This window comes from Ptychodera flava, chromosome 1 (genome assembly GCF_041260155.1).
Source record: "Ptychodera flava strain L36383 chromosome 1, AS_Pfla_20210202, whole genome shotgun sequence".
NCBI classification, from domain to species: domain Eukaryota; kingdom Metazoa; phylum Hemichordata; class Enteropneusta; family Ptychoderidae; genus Ptychodera; species Ptychodera flava.
Window position 1 is genome coordinate 44,386,828 of NC_091928.1, and position 19,059 is coordinate 44,405,886.

At 37.7% G+C, this 19,059-nt stretch overlaps 1 protein-coding gene across 19 annotated transcripts in view; it reads left to right on the forward strand.

The window, feature by feature from the left end:
• Window positions 1-19,059, forward strand: part of LOC139138699 (myotubularin-related protein 13-like) — a 100,066-nt gene that overhangs the window by 5,407 nt on the left and 75,600 nt on the right. The gene's annotated exons all lie outside the window — the stretch shown is intronic.

The following is a 19,059-nucleotide window of genomic DNA, read 5'->3' on the forward strand; positions in this document are numbered from 1 at the left end:
ATTATTATATTGTGTTACCATTTCGTTAAAAAATTAAGTTTTATGTTCGGTCAGCGTGTATCCATTACAGCATCAGGCTGCACCCATGTTGCAGACTTTTAAAATGTGACCGGTAATGTTATCATTTGGAACTATCATTCAGGGTATCATGTTTTGATAGGTCGTGAAAACACGCACTGTGTACATGGAAATTGTGGTTGTAAGACTTTTCTGTAAAGGACAATGTATCCAGACGTATTCAAAGTAAATGTGTGTACTGTGTAGTCAAGTGATGAATGCACTTCCCTGTTCATGAACAAGTAGATTTGATTGCTGCGTCATCACTACACATACCGTACTTTGTGTGTGGTTCCTGCCTCCGCCATTGAAGATGGGGAAGTTCAATGCCAACGTGAGAGCTAAGGTTACAGTTTTCAAAACAACATTGCGAACCAACCGAGGTCATGCTTTCAATTGTTTGATACTGGTGATGACCAATAACACGGTGCCTTTCATCCCTTTCTTCAGCTCATTGGTACAACCCCAGTACTGAATGGGGCTACACCAGGCTTTGTGGTAGAATGAGTTTTACAGACCTTGTTGACTATCAACCCACAAATGTATTGGAGATAGGCAAATGGTTTTCTCAGCAGATACCGATAAATTTACTGATAAACAGATAAACTACAAACTACAAGCATATTCCCCACCAAACCACAATCATACAATCACAAGCAGTACTGTATCCTCACAAAAACCAGAAGAAATTACAAAATTATATTTTTGAAACTTCGTGACTATATTTCATTCAATTTGTGTACACGCAAAAAAATAAAAATCTGTGTTACAAATTGTGATGACAATTTATTCTCGTTCAAGCACGTGTGAAAGATGTGGATTGCAGAAAAGTGAAAAGAGATAGCCAACACTTTCTGTGAAATAATTGTTGGTTTGTGAAAAAGTCCAGCTGCTGAGGCAAAAATGCCTGGGGCCGTGTCTTGTTATTCGTACTCAATCCAAAATTATTTCCTGTATTATTTCCCAACAAAAATCCCATTTACTCTGTCTTTATTCATTTTTCTAGTACTAGTAGTACTGAGTCCTTTTCAATATTGTTACCGTGTTTTCCCAATAATTGGCATTTTTCCCTGTGTAGCCTTGAAGACATATCCCTATTACTTGAGTTTGAACATCTGTCCGTAAAGAGGTTAATCATAAACACTAACACTCTTACCCACAATGAGCTATCAATGACAGATGCCAAGATATTAGCTCTGATAATTACTGGGACAGTCACTGTAATTTTAATCCCTTGACAGCTTGCTCCAATTAAAATATTCAGAGACAATATTTCCTTGCTAATGTTGACATTAATTTTTTGCTGTTTGCCTGCAAGACACTGCAATTTTTCATAAAATTGAACTTGCAGCCGTTGAAAAATTGCTGAACTTTTTGTACAGTACATCAGTCTCAAATTGAACATGGTTTGTGTACACACATTGATAACTTAGATCGTAATCCTGGTTTCACAAAGGAGATTAAAATAAGAGAGTATGGTGTGCAGCCTCTGACAATGGCCTTTTTCGATTAAATATCGTTTCTGTCTGGTTTGTTGGTTTTTAAACTACAGGTATTTATGGTGAAATTTTTTAGGTATTTACATCCCAGCTACCGAGGAGTGTTTGGGGTCAAAGGTTATTTGATCTCGATGACCCTCCACTGTGACAGGTATTTTATGTACTGTGAATATATTACATACAATGTCATGTTTATTGCTGGCGCAAATAAACTTGGAACACCGAAGTCCCTATATACATAGGAAAACCGCTGGGAATATCCCTATATCGCCAAGTAATCAGCCAACAGCGGTATCGCTAGTGCATTGGATCATCTTACACTTTGTTTATCGAAAACACTGCGGGGTGCCCATGCTGTGTCTCATAGACAAAACGCCTTAGCAGAGGCCGTTCATTTTGCGTGAACGATGGTACAATAAAGAATTGACGTTTTGAGTAAAGTTACGTTGGTAAATTTCAATGACCAGGGAACCTACATCTGATTTTAGTCATATTGGCCCGAAACCAACTCGCCCGTTGTTTGAGATTACACGTTCGTTCGTACCGCGTTCCTTGTGTTAAAATTCACATCCCCCCTGTCGATTTAGTCTGTAAATATTAATTATGGATGTTATAATCGAGACTGTCTATGATTTTATCAGTTGGAACAAAAATATTTCGATAGATTGACTAACACAACCAAAATTTTAAGCATTTTTCTTCAACTTTAAAAATAAGTCATTGCCTGGACATCGCCGTTTTCGTTGAAAATGCTCCATTTGGCATTAGTCGAATATGAACGCTCAGGTTTACCTTGGCCGTGTACTGCCTGAGAGATGGCTACTTCTTTAGCTATTTTTTTCAGTTTCGGTAAAGATATCGCCAACTATTCCTTTCAGTGCACAGTGCAAGTCTGTTTACGTTTGCAGGAAAAATGTATCGTTGGCTCGCCCAACAAATTGAATTCGGGCGAGTTGGTATCGGGAATCTGGGTGGTTTGAAAAGGTACCCGTTTTGAAGCAAAATGTAGGTTATCAACATTATTGATGATATGCCTTTTTTCTCACCGTGTTGTCTCATTTCTCTGTAAATTTTTGGTGATAGCGATTTGAAAATAGTAATTTCTTGTCCGCTGATCGTGGCGATTTGATGTAGCTCTCAGAATTCGAAGTACGAAACGTCGACGTCACTGGCTAGGCTGCGGGCCATGCCGCGGGAGATCAGAAAATACATTTTCAAACTTTGGGTCAAACAAGTTACGTTCTCGATCGGATAACGTTGAGGTCAAAAAACAAACTTTGCCATAGCGATTAAAATCTGCAGCATTTCAGCGTTCTTTGCAATTGATGATATGATTGAAACATTTTTATTTAGCCTGTCCTTTTTCATCGTACGTTTCTTGAGAATAGTATGTACCCACTTCAATCGGATACCCCTATGGATAATGATATCATCTGTATGACGCACGCAAATAAATGTGATTGAACTATGACTTTCTTGTGTCATGTCAAGGCCGAGACTCGGACACGGCCTGGTTTACGTCGCCTTTGCCTCTGAGGAGAGGTTTTCAGAAACAAAGCCGAGAAAAGGTCTAGCTTTATCTACGGTTTACTTTATTCTTCAAAATCACGAAAGCCGTCGATGGCGACCGTAGAGGTTATGGCCGACAGTTGGATGCTTGTAACAGAGATTCCCCGCCACGCCACGCCGTGCGCCAGCAGCAACAAGTCGGACCATCCACGCTCGCGCTTTATTTCAACTTGATAATCAGCTGATACACTGAAATTCTCCGAAAACCGTAACCTTGCCAGTATTAGTTCTCACAGACTTTCGCTACGACATGTCGGATAAAAAAACGTCAAAGCCAGGAAGTTTTACCTAGCAACTCGCATCGGTGCATGGCCGATAACGTACCGGTAACGAACCGGTACCATTGGTTATTTTCACAACCGTCTATTCCTCACTTAGAATACGCATCTACTTTACACCGGTCGACAAACCATAGATCCTCGAGAAACGAGGGTCTATGGACAAACCGGTTTCTTCGAAACGAAATTAGAAATTTCACTTGAATTTCACTCAAGGAAACACTGTCGCTTTGAATGGAAATTGTCGAAGTACATGCTCGAGACATCGCTCGATGGGCGTATTAAAAACGTGAATAAAGGTCCATGTACAACATATAAGAAAGAGACGCACATTTTAAACCTCAACGTAAGCTGATCACTTTATAAAAATGAAAGTTAAAAATACAGATTTAACCACAATGCCGGGCGTAATTTACAATTTTTGTGAGATAGTGGAAATGACGGCATTTATGATGACACGCCTGCACAACGAAACGAAGCCAAACGATAGCGAGCTCCATGACAACACCTACCGTTTTCTCACCTGCACTCTTTCTTCATTTTGAGGGAAAGTCTGTCAAAACGGTTGCTTCAACAGGTTCCCTGCTCATCTAAATTTACCCAAGTAACTTTACTCAAAACGTCAATCCTTTCTTGTATCATCGTTCACGCAAATTGAACGGCCTCTGCTATGGTTTTTTGTCTATGAGACACAGTATGGGCACCCCGCAGTGATTTCGATAAACAAACTGTAAGATGATCTAACTCACTAGCGATACCGCTTTGGCTAATCACTTGGCGATATAGGGATATCGCCAGCGGTTTTCCTATGTATATAGGGACTTCGGTGTTCCAAGTTTATTTGCGCCAGCAATAATTGCTGAGCGTGGCCTACTTTGTAGCTCCTTGCGTATGTTTCTTGCTTGTTCAAGGTAATGATATTGACGTTATCCGCTGTTTGTAGAAAGAACTAACAATAAATACCGCATGCATGTTCCATGAACAGTAAAAATGGCGTGACTGCCGCTCAAAAGGGGTGGTGTGCGTTTTCGGTTTTGGGAATACAGCTCAGCTTGTCGTTCTGAAAATAGTTTCGACATATGTAGCATTACTTGCATGACATCACAGGGGTCACATTTCAAATTTCTGTCTGATTGAGCAATTGGACTCCGTCAAATCTACCCTGGCTGCTTTCAACGCCTGCGTTGAACTTGAAGACAGCGAGGGGCGTGAAAAGCACCTGCTTCAGAATGCAACTGATTTTCACCTCTTGGCGTCGATTTTGAATTTAAGATGTGATGCTTTCACCGGTTTATCACTTCGGCTTCATGATTTATACGTCAAGGAAGCTTTTCCAATAAAATTGGTTAATTGAAGTCACAATTCACCATAAATCTTGTTGTCCACGTCATTAAAATAAGCCAGGATTTATTAATTTATTGTCCCAATCAATCATGTTATAGATTTTTTTCAATGTTCCCTTTGTATGTTCAGGTAAAGAAGAACTTAACCATTTTGAATTATGGGTGTATTATCAACCTGTACGGAAGTATGTAAAGTGTACCGACATAAATGCTGGTCCCTAGAAACTATTGTCCACTAACAACTCAAAATTCTCATTCCTAAATATTTGTAAAGTATAAAGGTATTGATCAGGAAGATCAGTTTGATAATTTTGTAGCTTGATTATTTCGTAATAATCCTACATGTACATGTTACTGTATAAATAATTGTTTGTTTGGGATACATGCACACACGTGTTGAGAACTTGGAAATGTCCCCAGAAAACCCCCTTATCTCATTTCCCAGTTTATATAAATAAGTCTGACCACAGCATTGAAAACAATTGGGATATACATATGTACATGCGTTATACATGTACAAAAGCTATATGTTGACAGGGTCAAACTGACCTTGTTGACATTGTACCCACTGAGTTATTTTTTAATTTACATTTTTACCAGAATCTGCCTCTGCTGTGCAGTGCAACAAAGCACTATTGTATTCGTACTATCCAGCTACGCTGACATGGAAGTTAAATGATATAAAGCTCAAATAGCGTGATATAGTTCCATTATTTTCATTCTGGCTGTGAGATCCAATTTCTTATTCTACTCCAGAATGATGTTTGCATTTTTGATGTTCGACATTATGAAGACAACTTTTTGTGTGTCAAGTCCAATGTCATTGTTGATAAATTGGTTTCAGTGTACTAGTCTTGATTAGAATTCACATGTTAACAATGACATTGCTTATACAGAGCGTTGTACAATGTATACAACGTGTAATTGAGGCATATAATCTGTATTTCAACATGCTTGAGGGAGAAGAATGAGGAAATACATCATTATTACATGTACATGTGCTTTATGATCAAAAACAGTGAAAATATTATCAAAAAGTTGCTGTCGTCCTCTCAACCAACCAACCAACCAACCAACCATTTACCTACAGGTACTGCATGTGTTGTGCATGTACAGTGTACATGTACATGTATGGTACATTGTGCTCTGTAATGACTTGGCTTAATTATCTGAAGTCAGCAGTTATGGTGACCCTAGTGAGTGGAAAGTCTACAGACAAGAGGAAAGTATAACATGTTTATGACAGTTGTCAAAGATCATCATAGCAATTGATGTACACTGAGTACAAATATCTTGTTACAATAGCGGGAAGTTTGGCGGGAAGCTGTCCACTGTGATATACATGTGGATCATTTGTCAAATGTAGATGCCAACTTGACCCATATATTGACATGGACATGGTGCTCAACGGAAGTGTACACATTTGTTAAAACATGATGTTGGTTCCGTCTTCCAACCCAGCATTTATATGTGCATACACATCCTAAATCCTTTTTCAAACCAAGTTGAATTTTTTTGCAGGTCTCATTTGTGATCATGACATTTCCAAAATAATGAGAAATTCACATTCAAAATATTCAACAAAAAAACAATCTCAGCAAGTTTACTTTTGATATTTTGATAATAAGCATATTCAGAGTGCTGATTGCTATTGTGTGGATGACGTATCAAACCAAATGGAACTTAAAAAAAATAGTTTTTTTCTCCAAGTTTATGGAAAATATGAGCATACATGTACTCACAACTCATATCTGTCTAGCAGTTTTGAAGTGAAACGCACTGGAGGAATAATGACAAAGTTCACCTCAAAGACATGAAAGAAAACATAAGTTTGAAAATTGTAATCCCTGTCTCTAACAAATGAATTTAACTATTTTGTTTTCAACGAGGAATGGTTGGACTTACACTTGGAAGGAGTTGGGAGGGGGGGCTGTTGAAAGGCACCAAAAAAAAAAAAAAATGACTGCATGCAGTTTTGTTATTGTGAAGTACAAGTACATTAACATCCAGTGCAAACAGTCCATTCAATACAGATTACAAATGACATGTCATTGAATTTGATGTCTGCACAGTTTATCCCATAACTTTTAGACATAAAAATAATCGGTATTTACATCATCAAGTCCATGTAGTTTGGGAGTCTGTGTAATCTAGGGTTCCACTGTCCATGTAGTTTGGGGTGCTGTGTATGCCATAATGTCCTCAACAATTTGAGTTAATTAACTATTAAGTACCGTAATAAACTGATCACCAACTGAGTTCCAATTACTTCTTATCTGAGAAAACGATTAACTAGGCCAAAAACATTACCCAGGCATCAATTTTCTGTTGCTGCCTCGTTTCGTTTATTTTAAAATTAGCCAAGGAATGGAATGCATGATATTCGGGTGTCTAGTTGAATGGTGTCTAGTTGAATATTATTCTACAAACATAAAGTTTTGAAGTATTTTTTTACGTGAAATATTGCATTTACTAGAATAATAATATTAAAGCATAGTCTGCTGTCATAAGTACTGTACGTCCTACTTGTACATACTATGTACAGAATGTCTAGTTTCTGGAATCATCTTTGAAAGAAAATATAGTAAAGAAGCATTTTGACTTCACATGAAGTGAATGTACTTGTTAGAGGGAAAAAAAATCCACACCTCTGAAACTAATTTTTCCCCGGTGAAATTCAATTCCAGTGAAAGTGAAGTACGACTTTGGATCGAGTCACAAACCATTAACTTTTACATGTAATGGTTTCAGCATAAGTACATGTTACCTATTCTGGGTAACTTGATTCTAGCATTGACCTCCTCAAGAGGATCTGTAGCTGAGAGACGTGATCGCAGTGTTCTGTGCCCAATTTTATTCCTTTCCATCACTTTGATTCTGCTGTCACATTTACCATCAAGGGTAATAAATTTGATTTCCTTTATGGGATGCCTCCTCTGTTGAAAATATTTTGATTGCCATAATTTTGGATGAACCTAGGTTGAAACTGTGTCAACCTGACTCTACTTCCATGGGCTTTACACGTACATACATTGTTCACTAGTACATGCGCATGTAGTTGAATATTTGCTACATACAACAAGGTTTATCTGCTGTACATGTATGTATTGAAGTGCATGGTACATATTTGTATGGTTGAATTTTATGGCCCGATAACCCTTTCCCTCCCAATTTCCAGTCAATGGTCCCATCCACCCTATTCACACCCATATGATCATACCATACTCTGATGGTAAAAGGGTTAGAGTTTAAAGTCTGAACACCAGACCCACCATGTATACATGTACATTATGTACAATGTAAATGTCGATTTTCTTCCATCTCATACCACTACTTTTTTAGTTGACCCAAGTTCTGCTCTCAAAAGTGTGTCATAAATCCGTTATGCTAATTGTTACTGTTATGAAAGGGGCAATAGATGTAACATTTGATAAATATTTAATGTAATTGAAACAAGTTAATTTTATTCTTCTCCAGCAAAATGCATGGAATTGCAAAGTACTTGTATACAGCTTTGCCAACACAGTGCATTGTGTCCAAGATGCAAATGAATTTTACTCTAGATTATAAATTGAGCTGGCAATAATGATATTGAACATCATACACATACTGTTGAAAACATAAATACCAAGTATTTCGCCGTGATTTGGGAATACATATACAACAAATGTTGTTTTTATTAAACAAACAGAAAGCAAACTGGAAAAACCATTGGAACTTATTTGTGTATATTACGGTGTACAATAGTTTTGAACACTGGTTTATGAGGCTGAAGTGCAAAATTTTGTCACCATAAAAGTTCATTAGTCATTCACAATGTGCAGTACACATACATGTAAGTAGGTGGTATTGAAATACTGGATACTGCCAGGAAATAGGATTGGAAACTAGCTGTAGGCCATGAACTACACATGCATCTACATGTACATGTACATGTATGGTCAGTCTGTGTTGAGTTCAGTCTGTTCATCCCCCAATTCCAACTTGAACAAGCCCACACTAAGCATTGATTACACTGGGTTATGGCCGAACCATGGTGGTGAAAAGGTAAAAGTCGGGTACAACCTATCTGTGTTGTAAATCTTGGCGGATATGATGATAGAGATCCGTAGAAATGATGGCAGGTGGAAGTGTTTCGAAATTTCATTCAACATTGTTCATGCGGAGATTTGAGAAGGACCCTAATGATGCGATCAGTTGACCTGAATGAAATTAGCAGTCGTCCTCACAGTTGTTGCTCCCATTCAAAGAGATGTTAGACCATGAACATCGGTTTGTTTGCTTTGTTTGCGTGTTATTGGGGATGGTGAAGGCCATTGTATGGTAATGCTGTGAAAATTGAATAACAGTCTTTCAAATTTCATTCAATGAGTAGTCTGTGCAGCAGGTAGAGTGTAATTGCATTAATCCGTGTATGGGTCTTCAATGAAAGGACTCTCAGACGTGTATTGGCTAGTTTTCTGCGATTTTGCCGTTAGCCATGCTTGGAATTCCAAACACCGCTTTGGGAAAGCAACCGACAAACAGGTGTACATCAGGGCTCGAAATTAGAGGTGGTCTTGCGTCAAATGACCACCATTTTTCCACGCTTGACCTCCAAATTCTGTAACTGGTGGTCATTTTGACCACCATGGAAAAAATTTAGTATTTCAGTGGTTGCCGGTTTGTCTGATGGCGAGGGTAACGTTTCGTAATACAACATTGCAAACGGCCTTGAAGAAATTTACACATAATGTTTTGTTCCTTTTTGTGGCGCAGGGCCTTCACAGGGGCCAATAAACTGAATATCATTTTGCAACATGTATGCAAATATTTCTCGCAACTGAAAAAAACCAGTTTCAAAATCCTTCTACTTATCATTACAAACCATTAGACAACACAGCGATCACTTTGAAACTCTGGCAAGTATAAAAATACGATTGCAAGATAGACAACATGAACGAATTGTGCCACCTATTTGCATGTTATTTGGGTTCCAATAAAGCATGAGTCAGTAGATGAGAAGTTGTGTGCAAAATCAGTTTTTTTATCCAACATGGGTATTATTTTTTATCCACTGTACAGACATGTATATTTTGGGTACAGCCATGTTCAAAGCTCCCACCATAACATTGACCTCTCTTTTCATGAATGCAAAAAGCCTGATAATGTGATTCAGTTCAAAAAAATATTGACTACAAGTTTCCTCAAAATGACCACCAAATTTAAAATGTGGTGGTCAAAATGACTACAAGGATAAAATGTTAATTTCGAGCCCTGTACATGTACATGTAAACGCATTGCAGGGGTCTTTGACGTATGCTTCTTTATGATTTATGATAAAAAATACAACTCTTTCAGTTTTCACAGCCCGATGTTGACCCATTTGCAACATAAGGAGGAGATACATGTAGTTAGGTCTTGATATTACATAAAAGCTCACTCATTATATATGGTATGAAGTGCTGAATAAATGAGAATGCAAAGTAACTTTCAATTTTGATGAGAAAAACAGATACGTGTATGGTACTATATAGTGCCATGTACATCAAACACGAAATGTTGGGAGAAAAAAACTATCAGATGTACACATGTATACACTATATGGAGTCACACATTGTATAAGACACATTGGCATACATGTAGAGAGTAGAAATGTGTAACCAATGAGCTCACAGAATATACATCACTTGTATGCTACTATGCTCTCCCTGGCCTTTCAAATTGTTAGTAAATTTACGAATTTGGTTCAAAATAATAGTAAGCACAAATTATGTAATGCTGAGCCCGCCCATTTCCAACAAGCACTTCTCGTACTCAATAAGTGAGTTAAGGGTATAGAAATGATGAATGATTTCATTATAGACAAAGGAAAGTGAAAAATTCCTTTTTAGGTTTTTTTTGACAATGAACACTCATATTTTGATACACATTTTCAAAAGATCCATTAATTAACCAGTACATCATGGGTCATGAGTGCTTGTAACATTAAATTTCTTCCTTGTTCCAATAAAGTGTGTCATTTTGGTCAACCGGCCCATGAATGTTATTCAATTAATCGATCTTTATTACACAACATAACATTTTCAAGTATATTGTGACACAAATTGTAACTCCCTTTGTGTGTGTGGTTAGTGCTTGATGATTATATATATTAATATATGAAGTGGTCATTAATATTATCAGTGTTTGCACAAGTTTTAGATGCTAGAAAATCTGTCCCCTGTTTTTCATATTTGGAAAGCTCTGTTACTTTGAAAGTACGCATGTCATCCATAGGTGTTAGGTGGTACCTCTTGGTAGCTGCAGTCATTATGCCATGTTCATCTCTAAAATTCTTTTAAAACAACCACTGATCTGAACATTTGGCAGTCTGTGGTTTCGCACAAATTTTGTCTCATTATAACATCAAATTTAAATACGCAAACTGAGACTGGTGATCCTGCTAATGTTTTCTTAGAGACAGTTATACTTTTAAACGCTGCAGATGATCGTCATTTATTTTTTGTCTGGATAAACGTTTTCGTCTTGGGACTGTGCACAGCATTGTCTTTGGATCATCAAAGAAAACTATCAGTATTCATAACATTTGCTGAGACAGTTTCTTGTAAAATATTTTGAAGGAAACCTGTTAAAATTGGCATGTTCACTGAAAAAAATTCAATCTGCAGATCGTCAAATGACAAATCTATGACAACTAAGATTTCCGGCTAAGATTTCCGGCTCGTTCCACCTCCATGCACAGACAAACACTTTGCGGTACGGTACATCTTTCAACCATGGGCGGTCCGGACTGCAGTTCGACTGTCTTTCCGGCTGACTAGCTGTCTTGATCTCTTCTCGGCGGTTTCATTGTTTCCAATTTTTTCATATCAGGTGCCGTTTTTTGCCCAACTTTCTTTCCCAGCTGAGGATACTATCTATCTGAAGCATTTGTAACTGCCCGCTTCCCTCGATCCGCTTCACCCCCGCGTACGTCCATCCGGAAAGTTGACAGCATGTGAGTGTTTGGGTATCTCGAAACTACCGTAATGCATGACATACCAGTATGAGAGTACACGACCCGGGGATCTTGAAACCTTTTCGCGCATGCTCATGTTAGCACAGGTCAAAGTCCAAAGCTAATACCATTGTCGATGCGCCGATGATAGGGGAAGAGTAGTTTTTGAAAGACGAGATATGACAGTATTTCCCCGGAATTCATAATCTTGACCGAAAATCAGACTTCAAAAATAACAAAATTGTTCGTAAATGGCCGATCGGGCATGTATTTTTTTTTGTAAATTTTCATTTTTGTTCGTAATTTACGAACGTTACGAGCGACAGCGAGAGCACAGTTATGTACAGAATGATATATCATTGCTTTATACTGAAGTCTGGAATGGTGGCAAAATGGTTTGTCTTGGTTCATTAACTCTGTGCCATTGAAATACATGGACCTTTCTGATTGGTCCGTGATTCAGGGAAAGCATCAACATTTCTGATTGGCTGCTGTATGTGTAACATTGTACTTTATCTGTATTCATCACCATGACAATATCTGAAGCAGTCTGTTCAGTAGATTATTGTGATGTCAGTTCATTGAACACATGTTGTCTGCTTGTGAGAGATCACAAGATGTCGTTTTGATTTTAAAATTTATGAAATTTGAAGTCTCTGTGCAAAATATATTCATCCACTGTGAATACAGAGACTGTTTAAAACATTTTAGCAAATCCATATGAAGTTCTGAACAGTGTGAAATGATCATTAGACAATGAGCATACATGTGCAATGCAAGTCAGTGTTTTCCAAAGCTTTGAAAAACAAAGAGATGGCCAATTTACATAACAATACATAATTTGCATATTCTTTGTTGTGAAAATGTATTCCACTTGTACAGTTATTGAAATGATATACATGTATTCCTCCAAAAACTAAATGGTAGCCCACCCCTAAAAATTCCCCCATGGAAAACCTATGTTGCCATCTAGTATACATAGATCCTGTCAATTTATTTTTAACCCTTTCACCATGGTTTGGCCAAAACCCATTGTTGTCAATGTTTATGGTGGACCTCTTTTACAGGGAATTGGTTTATAATACTGTTTTCTAGTTTACCAAATATAAGAAAGGATAGGTCAGTTTATTGGTGGGGCTTGATGCACACATACTGAAAACTAAAAAAAAAAACGCCTTGTGATATTAAAGTTGATTTGTGTGACCATCTAAAATCCTTGACAATATGCCACACAATCAGTCTGCAATTCACTTTCACAGAACACAAGTAATGATGTCAGACAGGTCAAAGGTCATATCCGTCAAGAGACAGGTATATCTGACACATGCAACAGACAGTATCTTCCTTTTTCAAATCAATATGGCTGCATTTAATGTTGAAACATGAAAAGGTACATGGCTAAGTATATAATTATCTCTAATTTTAACTTAAGTTTGTCATTTCTTAATTTTTTTGAGCCCATTATTATCCCTCCACAGACCTGATAACACCTGAATCTATCTATGAAGGTCAGGCTTTGCCATAGAAAACGGGAGGTTCAGTGTACCTTCATGTAAATATTCATAATTGTGGATACTAGGGGAATCTGTACCAATGCTGTACATATTTATAGATGGCAAGTAAATTGAAGTTATGTACATTACAATACAAGAGTCTCAATGTGTTTATACAGTGCCACAGAATTGATGAGTCTCCACCCCATGGCATCAAATTTGCTCTAATATTTTTTATTGTGACAGTTGTTATTCCCTAGGCCCTTACAGCAGAATCTTGCAAGAATTTGTGTCAAAGCTGTGTATCTAGGTCCCGTACAGTGTACTTGGTAGGCATAACATTTACACAACACAAGGCATTGTTATGTCATCGTATGATATTTCATGCCCAGTAGAAGCCAGGCAAGATCAATTAACAGTATGATTGACAGTAACAGTTCAATGTGTCACCATGACATAAGCAGAACATAGACAATCCTGGACTTCTGTGTGAATAGGCAGAGTATATATATAATATTATATAATATATATGTATGTATTTATGTGCTTATTATGCAAAATATATAGAAAAGAAACTTCAGTGATATCTCCTAGGTGACAACTGTATGGCTGATATCCTTGAACCCTTTCTCCCCTGTATACGGTTGTAATGTATAGATCTAAAAGCATGATAGAAACAGTGGGATGAAACCAATTAGTGATGAAGAACGGGTGAAATATTCATAAAATATTACTGGACTGACGTATAGGAATAAAGAGCATACTGTATATTAAATGTATACAAAAATATCAGTACAAAAAAAGGCTGAAATTTGTCCATACACTGACAATGACAGTAGGTCCTAGATGAAGGTCAGTCTTCAAGAGTGAAGTCAGATACATGTAGTGAAAAAAGAATTTATATGTCATGCAACAAATTAATGATTTCATACCATTTGCCATCATGCAAGCTACACCATCAGAATTCAGAGAAGATTGTTAAAGGCCATCATAGTTTATCAATTTTCCAGATTCCAGTAGTTCTTCAGAAATCTTCCCAACTCTTCAGATGTCACTTAATTGCATATTCGGGATAACATCATGAAGAGAATTCTACAGGATGACCTTGTGTTCTGATGGTGTACATGTATAACAAGGCACTTCTCAATATTCCCACTGTATTCCAAGAAAAACTGAATTGCTTGCATGTATATCATGAATTTCTTTCATTCAGATTGGCTTCTTTTGAGAATCTGAGTGTCAAAATGGCTTCCTTGGTGAATCAGAGCACTGAACAAATGTTTACTCCAAGCAAATACTACATTTTACCTACATCCTACAGGTATTAGTGTTTGTACATGTATTTCTTCTGCAATGAAAATACCTAGTTTGAACCTTTTTGTCTGTCCCAAAACAGGGCTCCCAGTCTCCTGCCCTGTGAAGCATCTATGGTGTGTACCTGGCACTGTAATTTTATCTGCAACTTCTATAATATCATTCATTGACTGGGAAAATTCAAGTGTACAGTGGACACCTTGTGGCATACGGTATTACATCTATGTACATCAGGGGTTTGGAAATCCAGTGTTCAGACATTTCTCGGTCCACTGAAGTTTTGTCTTGCCTGATGAATTTGTCTTTTCAATGAACAGGAAGGCCAGTTATTGCTAATGAAGATGCTTGATAAACCTGTACACGGGACTACCAAAATACATGTAGACTGAAAGAACATCAAATGTACCGCATCTCAGGATTTGCTCACGTGTATGCACTACCCTTGCCCAAGGCATTTTACCCTTGTAGCAGTGTTCTGCGTGAAGGATATTGAAGTTCAAATAATCAACAACACTAGTAGCAAACATTTAAGATTCCATAAAAAAAGCATAGACGGTAAATACAGTGTAGGTTGACAGAAATGTCAACTACCAGTAGGCCTGGCTACTTATACTGTATAGTTGCCTCGCAGCCTATCCCTGTTGGCTGCGAATGGATCTGGTGTAATTGGGAAGGCTGGGTCCTAACATTTGTTATTCACCTTGAAATAGAACACCTGTTCCACCTGAGTGACTTCCATGGTTGACCTACAGCGTACTACATGTTCATTGTGTTTGTATTACCTACAGCAATGCACTGTGCTGAACATTCTATTTATACCATTCTGTAAAACCATATAAAGTATCAATGTCATTGCGATTTAGTGTTGACATTGATATGTCAGTTTATTGAAAAGCCTTTTGTTCCTTTGATATTGACAACACTATGGATATTGAGCACCTATTTTGGCCATATCGTAATGCCGTCCGTAAAGGCATGTATCTAATCTTGAGGACTAATTTATACCACATCATGCACTATGAAATACCCTTTTATGATACTGCAAGAAGGTTGTGTGTACTTGATTCGCAGTTTTCGTTTGTTGTTGTAGAAATTAACAATGTCATCCCTGTTGTTTCTCATTTGCATCTACAAATGTTAAGTCATACATTGACAAGATATTGTATTGCCATATTTGTTGCAAGTTCTTTCCATTGATCACATGGCTAGGATTTCCCTGTAAACAGTTTCGCTTGTTCATGCTGGTATGTGCCCTTTTGGTAGCCTATACTGATGGTATCAAATCAAATATTGTTGTTGACAAATATCTCTTATTGGTTTGTAACCACTGGTCAAAACCAAATCCTATTGTTATATTTTACACATCTTGGAATTAAAACCTGTTGGCATTGACAAGAACCATGTGGCAGAGCTGGTCTAGCATCGAACAAAGTACATGAGGACTTGTGAACCGACTCAGCGTGGATTACGATATTGTGAAGGCAGTCAGTTTGACTCTCAGACGTTCGTTCGTAATGTCATATTGATAATACAGCCAACGCAGCATGACTTGTGGTATTTGTACATCAGCACTCTCCGATGCTCTGCTGTGTATGATACCATCTTTTGCTCTTCAAATGTCATTGTCCTGTCAGACCCAAAGCTGTGAGTCACCACCATGCTATTTTGGGGTCAGAGGTCACACAACTAGTCAACATTGGCGTCCCCGCGAATCTTTTGTAACGGGCATGTACAATACTCGCACACACTGTGTGTATTGTGAGCTTGACACAAGGTTTACTGTTTTTTAATTTTTTTTCTTTTTTCCTTTATAAATAGTGTCAGTATCTCAGAAGTCTTCAGGGTCAGAGGTCGGTCGGGCTTATTTATTGGCAGTAAACAAGCTGTAACACTTTGAGGTTCCTTGTTATTCGGTGCGTGTGTTTGTTGAACAGACATACTCACTGTTGAAGATGTTGCTGTAATGCACATGTACACAATGAGTAGCATTCATGTCAGAAACGATATATTCTGATGAGTACACGATGTGCTTCACAGGGCAGCTATGTTATGATAGTCAAACTGCCATTATTGAGTAGATATTTAGATGCCAATTTGCATAAATTTGAATTTCATCTACATATATTTATTCATAAATCTACCCACCAAATCCGAATATAGATTTACTGTTGATTTTGCCACCTACATGTAGCTAATGTTTTCCATTATTGTATCAACCTTTTCACACCCAAAATTATATTATCATTTTCTGTCTTTCTTTCTACATGTAGACATAAATAGTAGTCTTCAGCTGTACTGTCTATGGTTTAAAGCAGGATGGAAGAAATTTTTTTGACTTCTTGAGTACTTGTGACCAATACACTGTGTAGACTCCTTGAAGAATACCATACTACAATTTGACAAACAATGCCCCAGGATGGCGACTGTGTTCCCTAAAGTCATTGACCTTGCCCCATCCATACTCCATGAAAATGTGAACTTCAATATTCTAAACATTACGTATTTAAATATTGGTCAAGGCTGTAGAACACTGGGCTACTGCTAGGCTGTGGTACAAATCAAATTTATTAAAAAGGTACATGTTTACTTATTGGGAATGGTTTCCCTAGTTAGACTAGCACAGATTGCTAACATTACATGGAAGGCCTACTGTTCATGTACGTCAGCTATGCTAAAATATACACAAAGGTCTCTAGGCAGACCTCACCATTTTTACTGCAGGGGTGAGCAGGTTGAATCATTTGTGTTATGTAAATTGATTTGCAACACTCAGGGTTACACTGATCATAAATGTGAGATTTATGAACATTGCTGCCTTCACCTTCTGACTCCGAGTACATCAATACAAAGGGTGAAAACTATGTAAATCATGTAGGAATACAACCAAGCTGAAATTTTCCAAGTTTCTGAAATTTTCACATGTGCTTTATTGCTTGGCGATATGGCATTATCGTTCTTTCAATGTGACGAAAAAAGTAAAAAGCCATAACCTATATTTAACCTACTGAATTCACCCATACTCTGGAGAATGTAACATTCTTGTGCATAGCTTGGCAGTTTTAGCTCCATAAAACTCGTCTGTACATGGGTGTGTGTCACCGCACTCGGTTGGCTACTGTACATGTATGTAGACATGAAAGAGTTTCACCGACTTGGCAGGATAGTAAACCATGTATGGCAACGTCTAGGCACCCTGAAAGTCGATGCCAATTTCCACAGACTTGGCAGAATTAGTATGAACAATTTTGTCAAACATACAGATATCAAGGGTGTATGTCATGAAAACTCAATGTTTAGATGAAATATAAGGTAACTGCAGTTCACTGTGTTTGAAAGAGTGTTTTCATCAGTGCATTGACCAGGCACACAATGTCAGATTGTCAGTAAGGCAGTGTTCAGAAATGAGGGTCACTAGATCAAACAGGCCTCGGTTTCACTTCATCAAAATGCAAATTTAGAAAGATCTGACAAAACTGACGTGTTATGAATCCAAATCTTCTCAGCTTGCGTATGTACATTGTACATGTATATATTTAACCCTTTCACCACCATAGTTTGGCCCAAACCCATTGTTGTCAATGGTGATTGTGGACAGGTTTACAGGGAATTAGGGGTGACCAGGTTAAACGCTCAGATTATCGTCAGATTTGAATAGAAAATTCTGAAATTAAATTCAATAACATATATTACTGGTAGCTACATACAGCCATTCATCTGAGAACTGATAGATTACATTTTGAACACCGAAAGGGCAAGTGAACTAAATTCCTGTTTCCACAATCAATTTAATTTAAGGGAAGAACTCGATAATTCCGATATGTTTATGATATTCCAGTAGTACATCCCGGACACAAGACAGATAAAGCAAGCAAAGATGAGTGAATATCATGGCAAGCCTACATGAACACGTACAGTAAAAGGTGTATCCCAGGTTTTGCTTTCCCCCATACTTGCTTCTAAGTTTAGAAAGCCCAGGGTATTGGAAAGCGCTTTTAGAAATGTGTTATGTGTGATAAGATAAAAGCCTGGAGGAAGAGAAAACGACAAGGAAGTGAATGGTCTAGTTTGGTTTGTGATAGCTTCCTTTGGCGAGGAAAACTCATCAATTCAATGTGAACAGTGAGAAATGATCAAAAGTATGGAGCTACTGATATGGGGAAAGTTTCCATTTCATTGGCAAACCAGTTTCATTTCTCAGTACTTATGCACCTAAATGATGGGCTTGAAGTGTTGATTTGTGGACGCTGATCCATCTTCAAGGGATATTTTTTACTCTGGAATGGTCTTGATAACCATTTATTGTCGTCTTCCATAAAAATGGAAGCTAGTTCTAGAAATTGCAATTGCAGACCGCAGTGGATGTTAATATTCTTTTGTCAGTCGTTTGTTTTGAGTTGTACAACATCAGGGAGGAGTGACTTCCGGGTCATATCGAGGTCGTTTCTATTTGTGGATAAACAAAATATTTTTTAATGCTTTTGATCATTGCAATGAATTGAAACAGTCAAACTGCATGTTAGGGGTGGA